This window comes from Lathyrus oleraceus, chromosome 4 (assembly GCF_024323335.1).
Source record: "Lathyrus oleraceus cultivar Zhongwan6 chromosome 4, CAAS_Psat_ZW6_1.0, whole genome shotgun sequence".
In the NCBI taxonomy this organism is placed as follows: Eukaryota; Viridiplantae; Streptophyta; class Magnoliopsida; order Fabales; family Fabaceae; genus Lathyrus; species Lathyrus oleraceus.
In genome coordinates, this window is record NC_066582.1 from 483866751 (window position 1) to 483873969 (window position 7219).

At 31.6% G+C, this 7219-nt stretch overlaps 1 long non-coding RNA gene across 1 annotated transcript; it reads right to left on the minus strand.

Annotated features, from left to right (window-relative positions):
* Positions 1–1188: 1188 nt before the first annotated feature.
* LOC127076412 (uncharacterized) lies at positions 1189–2442 on the minus strand. Its single transcript, XR_007786814.1, has 2 exons — positions 2086–2442; positions 1189–1526 (listed from the first exon to the last, which is right to left on the minus strand). It is a non-coding gene; the product is annotated as an uncharacterized LOC127076412 (long non-coding RNA).
* Between the last annotated feature and the right edge of the window lie 4777 nt (positions 2443–7219).

Below are 7219 nucleotides of genomic sequence, written 5' to 3' on the forward strand. Positions count from 1 at the left end.
ATTGCTAACATATCTTGACTATAACGTCCAAGATCCTGTTCTGACAACTCCCAGAAAGTCTTGACTGTTCCATTTTACTGTGGAATGATGTTTTTTTTTTTTTTTTTTTTTTTTTTGCCATTTCTCACCGCATTCTCTTTCTGTATTTTTTTTCTCTCAATGCCTAGGACAAAATTTGGGTCTTCTTGTATTTAATTATCTCCCACCATGAATGCGTAAAGACTACTGTCATTATCACTTACCGGTTTGAGGTAATTAAATAGGGGCAGCTGTCATACCCCAATTTTGTCCGACCATTTTGGTTTAATCCATGAGATTTCTTTGCTTCAAAAGTCCCATATTTAGAATTTGCATTTTTTAGAAACATGTATGTTTTTTTAAAATTGAAAGTCTCCTATTTAGATTTTTGTATTTAAAATAGAATTGTGTTTTTTAAATTAAAAGTTCCATATTTATATCTTTGTATTTAAAATAGAATTGTGTTTTTTTTAAAATTAAAAGTTCCATATTTATATCTTTGTATTTAAAATAGAATTGTGTTTTTAAATTAAAAGTTCCATATTTATATTTTTGTGTTTAAAATAGAATTGTGTTGTTTTTATTTAAAATTAAAAGTTCCACATTTAGGTTTTTGTGTTTAAATTAGAATTATTTTTTTTTTTTAAATTAAATTACTATACTTAGTTTTTGTGCTTAAGTTATAAATTTGTTGTTTTTAAAATTAAGTCATTATACTTAATTAGAAATTTGTTTTAAAATTAAGTCATTATACTTAAATTAGAAATTTGTTGTTTTTAAAATTAAGTCATTATACTTAAATAGAAATTTGTTTTTTTAAATATGAAGTCATTATACTTAAAATAGAAATTTGTTTTTTTTTAAAATTAAGTCATGATACTTAAATTAGAAATTTGTTTTAAAATTAAGTCATTATACTTATGTTGGAAATTGGTTGTTTTTTTAAAATTGAAATTGATTAGCATAAATAAATATTGAGTTAAATTTTGAAAAGTTTAAAAAATAATTACATAATTAAAATTTAATCCAAATATTACATAATAAAAGTATCCACACAAATAACAAAAAAAAGCTTAAAAAGATCTTGCTGATAATCAAAAAATAGTTACATAGTTCTAAAAAAAAAAGGAAGTTTCAAATTAAATTTGCATATTAAAAAAGAGAGACTAATTACACAAAAAATGCTTCCAAATAAGTTCTGAATAATCCAAAGGGCCAATGCATAATAACAAAGGGGTTACACGTTTAACCCAACTTTTCAAAAGCTGAAGTATTCTAATCAATCTCAAATTTCTAAATCCCAATATTATTACAGAGTTTGGAGTACATTTAAAATAAGTTGAAAATTGGAATAAGCTGTAAACACAGCAGTTTGAAGCAAATTTCAAAGACTCTTCCAAAAGCTCTTTTGGAAGTTCCCAATTCAAAACCAACTCTTCAGAACTTTTCCAAAACCTGTTGAATAACAGCCCCCCTTTTTCAATCAATCAGCATCAACATCACTTCACCTGCAAAACCAATTCAAAATTAAAAACAGCTTATCAAATAAGCACTTAAAAATCTGGAAAATAATTAATAGAAAGAGCAGATTAATGTGTTACACAATAAATCAAAGGAAGCACTCAGAAACACACTGCATTATCCAAATAAACAACTTTAAATCCATAGATTAATCATCCCACAAAATCTGGAAATAGGATCCAACAAGTTATCTCACAGAAACCAACATTCATGTATATAAACCACAAAACTGATTAACAGTAACAGGTTTTGATAAAAATCCAAAAGAAATTTTCCAAGTTTTTTTCTCTGTTAACTCCAAAGAGACACAACACAGTACGCTATTTCTTCTAAAAAAACCTTAAACCACAACAACAACAAAGAAGCACTTTTTTTCCTAAAACCAGAACGGCATGGCAAGAACAAACGCAGCAAAGCTTTTTTTTCCAAAACTCTAAAACAACAACAGCAACCACACACAAAGCTATTTCTTCTAAAAACCCTAGAACACACAACATAAACATAGCAAAAAAAAGCAATTCTTCTCAAAGAGCACCATAACCACACCTTACTAGAAGCAGATCGATAGTGAAAGAAAAGTAAGAGGAAGGAGTGGCTAGTGCGAAGAGGTCACCGGATTCACGAAGTTGGCGTCATCGACGAAGCCGCCATCCTCGTCGTCGCTTGCTGAGATAGTGCGTCGGCGCTGAGTTTTGTTTACCGTTGCGGTTAGAGGAGGTCGGAGCAGAGAGCGCGACGGTTTCACCATCTTGGCATCACTGACGGCGGCGATACGACAAGATTCTTCTCCCGGCCGATCTGTTTTTTTTTTCCTCCTAGCAACTCAGTGAACAGGTGAGGAATTCTAACTTTACCAAAGGAAATTCTGAATGCGTACAGATTCACATAGTAGAGTACCCTATCTCTAACTGGGCTTATCATACTTGTACAAGGCCCACATGCACCTTTTTCTTTAATTATTGTTTGTTAATTGGTCCTTTAGAAAGAGCATTGATTTGTTATTTGATTAATTAGCTTAACTAGGACTTAATAGATCATTTAGAAATTAAATAAAGTAATTAGAAATGTTAGGTTAGAAATATTAAAATCCTAATTAGAAAAATGTTTGGGTTAGAATAAAAAGTTAGAATTAAATAATAGTTTTAGAATTTTTAAGTTAATTAGAAAATATTAGAAATATTCTTAGAAATATAATTAGAAATATTAAATTTAGTTTAGAAATAATTATAGATTAATTAGGACTACAAGTTGATTTAGAATTATTTTAGAATTTTTAATTTGATTTAGAATGATTTTAGATTTTTATCTTTGTTAATATTTTAGAATTTAATTAGATTTTTTTTAGAAATAATTTTAGATTAATTAGAATTATAAGTTGATTTAGAATTATTTTAGAATCTTCAATTTAATTTAGAATAATTTTATATTTTAATCTTTGAAAATATTTTAGAATTTAATTAGATCTTTTTTTTTATAGAAATAATTGTAGATTAATTAGAATTATAAGTTGATTTAGAATTATTTTATAATTTTAATTTAGAATGATTTTAGAATTTAATCTTTATTAATATTTTAAAATTAATATTTTTGATAATAGTTTAGAATTGAGATTTTTGATAGTTTAATATTGTTTTGAGTTTTAATTTAATGATACTTTTATTAATTGTTTAAACTTTAGTTATGTGTTTTAGATTTAATATTTTATTGCAATTCTCTTGATTATTCCATGTTGATTTCGATTAACACCTAACATTTAACGATTAACTCTAATTTTTAATTACCGCAATTAACATCTAACTCTTTTAAATTCCGCTTCTAACATTTATCTTTTATATTTACTTTATATCATTGTACATCCTTCATCTCATCTTAAAATGAACCTAAAAATGATAAAGACTTAAAAAATACAAAAAGATTATAATTCCCATGCCATCAATTCAAACCAATTTTTTTAAAAAAACAAATAAAACCTCTCGATTCAAAGTCGAGCCCATTTTTCAAAACACCTATGTAAGTCGATCGCTTGTAAAAGCATCGCCATCAACCTCACATGGCTTACTCTTGGGCTTTCTTACAATGAGACCTATTCGGTTTTAATTAGTCGATTAGATGGATTATTCACTAAATAAATTCAATTCATTCACAAGAATGCAATTTTTTTTAAACCTCGATCCGACATCGAAAATCAAATTAAAATACTTAATCACATCTAAACAACACTTCATTTGAAAATGAAAAGAGGGATGGTTTTGAGTTTTCAACTCCTCTCCTCGATTATTTGAATACGAGTTTTCTTACTCGGTTAGTCAAATGGTCGTCATTTCTAATTCATTTAAGTACAAACGAATCAAATCCTTTTATAACAAGAAACCAAAAGGGAGATAACTTTGAGTCTTCAATTTTTCTCCTCGACTATTTGAATACAAGTTCTCTTACTTGGTTAGTCAAATATTTGTCGTTCTTATACCAACTTCCAAACTCCGATTAAATCTAAATATTTTCACAATAAGCTAAATGGAAAAGGGAGTTGACTTTGAGTTTTCAATTTCACTCCACAATTGTTTGAATACGAGTTCTCTTACTCGGTCAGTCGAACAATTGTCATTTTTTACAAACATACCACTTAATCAAATCATTTTCATAACAAACTGTACGAAAAGGGAGATGGTCTTGAGTTTTCAACTCCTCTTCTCAAATGCTTGGATATAAGTTGTCTTACTTAGCCATTCGAGCACTTGTCGTTTATTCTAAAAAACATCAACCATATACAACCTTATTTTCATAAATATTCAAATGAAACAGAAAGCGGTCTAGAGTCTTCTATTCTCTTTCCCGATTATTAGGATACGAGTTGTCTTACTCGATTATCCGAGTATTCGTCATCCGTCCAAAGCACCTTAACTATTATCAAATCTTTCCTATAATTAAGGATGAAAAAGAAAGTGGTCTAGAGTCTTCTATTCCCTTTCCCGACTATTAGGATACGAGTTGTCTTACTCGACTATCCGAGTAATCGTCATCCAACCAAAAACATCTCAACCAACCAAAACATCTGACATATTAATCCAACTTGTCACCCCCATGTGACTGAAACTCTTTTCAGAAAGAACACTGTTAATCCTTTCTAATGCGCACAACAAACTAAATGCTTAAGCCTCCGCCGAGAGTAGACAAGCCAACGTTTAGCCTTTAGGATGCGATCTAAACAGTCGTTCATTAAAAGACACCAACCAACCGTAGTTCCCCGAACTACGAATGCTCTGACTTCCTTATTACACCATAAGGATACGTAGGCAGAAGATTGTTGTATCTTCGCGAGCACACTAATAAAAAACCTCCCCTTTCTCCTTTATGAGGTTCCCATCAATTTCTATTTACAATATATTTATAACCCGAAGATCACAAACAAACATAAATTAACACTCAAAACACAAATTAGAACTAAAAGGTTCCCGTTGAGTACAACGGACGCAAGAGGTGCTAATACCTTCCTCTTGCGTAATCCACTCCCGAACCCGAATATGGTTGCGACGACCATTATTCCATTTCCTAAGGGTTTTATCGATATTTTCCTATCCCTTCATTGGGATAAATAAAGTTCGGTGGCGACTCTATTCGAACACTAAATGTTTTCCGCGACCATCGCGAGGAATCGTATTTTTCGAGATGCGACAACATTGTCTAGGGAACTGAACCTCCACTACATTCTCTTAAATAGTAATGGCACTGCTGACAATATTTAACATAAATAATATATCAATGCTTGAGATGGTATATTAGGAATTGTTCGAGGGATTCTCTAAGCATACCCAAAATGGCTCATACACCTCTCAAGGAAATATCTAGCCACAAAAATCTCCCATTGCAGATGACCTAAAAATAAGGTAGTACCATCAAAGTCCCAATGCGCTTTATGCTCTACGTAGGGTGTCCGTATCAAATCTTCTACATTCAGCGCCTCTCTCAAAGACAGACACATGTCCAAGTGTGGTAAATAATATCATAAAAACAACACACCCTTATGCCCAATTGACAATCTCTATAAATAGAGAGATGTATCTGGCATCGACATAGATATGAGACTATTCCGTTAGGATAATACATCCTACAAGATGCAACATGTATACCCTTACGACCACCTCATATATAGAGTTCTCCACCATGGTCTGATACGTCTCTTGGAGCCAAGAGATACAAACGTGAAAACCCCTGTTAAACCTGAACTCCTCCATGACCATGACCCTGGTAACCCCTAAGTACTACTCACCATAAGCTCATTGTTAATGAAAGAAGTGTTGAAGAAGTTACCTGTAAGGGGGGATGCAAGAGGCACAATACATTATCCGTGGTAATCGCCATCTCCTTATGCCGTCGCTCAACAAAATCAGACAATAGTGGAACGTTAAGCATGGTCAGCGCACTCTCCACCATCATAAGAAACCGACATCTGCAATAATCTATCGAGCCTCATCAGGTATTTGGACATCTGAGAATTTATTTAACTTTGCATCATGGATGGGCACCTTAAATGGGGTGCGGTCCCGTAACAATTAAAGTATAAACCGTCAGTTTTTAGATAATTAGTAATAAATAAATAAATAAAAACTTAAAATAAAATATTTATATCTCTCCCTGTCATAGTCTAAATGCCACATGATCGAAATACCCAGCAAGTAAGGTATAATCACCGGACCCTTTAGGGAAGCCCTCATCTGTGTGTATAGATGGCTCTGTATCAGCCTAAGTCGTCACCTTTGCGTCAGTCAGAGCCTACACCTCAGTGTTAGCCTGAGCAACCACCTCTATGTTAGTCTAAGCCTCCACCTCAGTGTCAGCCTGAGCCTTAGCCCGAGTCTCTGTATTCTCATGAGTTGTTGTCTCTACATCGTCAACAACAACAACATCAGGCTCTGCATCAAGATCTCTGTCCCGTCTAGCTTTACCTCATATACGCTGAAGAGTACGAGGTGTGTGTGACTATTCAATCCTCATGTTATGAGAGCCAATGAGGACTATTTTACTCGTCCGGATATGCGAATCCTCACCATCATCTGCCCCTGCATAAGATCTCTCTACAACTGCTCTTTCTTATCTATCAGTCTGTCTAGAAACAATTGTGTCGTTTCTTCCTCTAGTCCTCACTCAATAAAAATAACAAAAATATATAAACTATCAGGTTTTTTAAAAATCAGGAAATAAACATGGTTTTACTATACACACGTATTCATTTTTATTGAACATTTCAAAAGTGCTGGTAAAAAACATGTTGTTTACCGATGTTTTTCAAAAACTCTGATATAATTGCATGTAAGTTATTGGATTTTATTGGACATTTTGAAAATGTCGATAAAAATAAATGATTTTCCTAAAAATGCGGTATAAATCTTAAATTGCCGATAAAAGTACATAATTTTAAAGACAAAAAGGATTTACTAGCAAATATCCAATAAAAAATATCCAATAAAAGGCTAAAAGACAGATAAATCGCACAATTTTTATAAAATTTCTGAAAAACAACCAATGAAAAGTGAATTTTATTTATTATTATTATTTTTTAAGACAGAATATTGTAAAAACATAATTTTGGAGAGTGATAAGTCAAATTTTAAGAGTAATAGGACGAAATCTCTATCAAGTAGGTCCAAGTATATTAAAATAAAAAACCAGTACAGCTACCCCC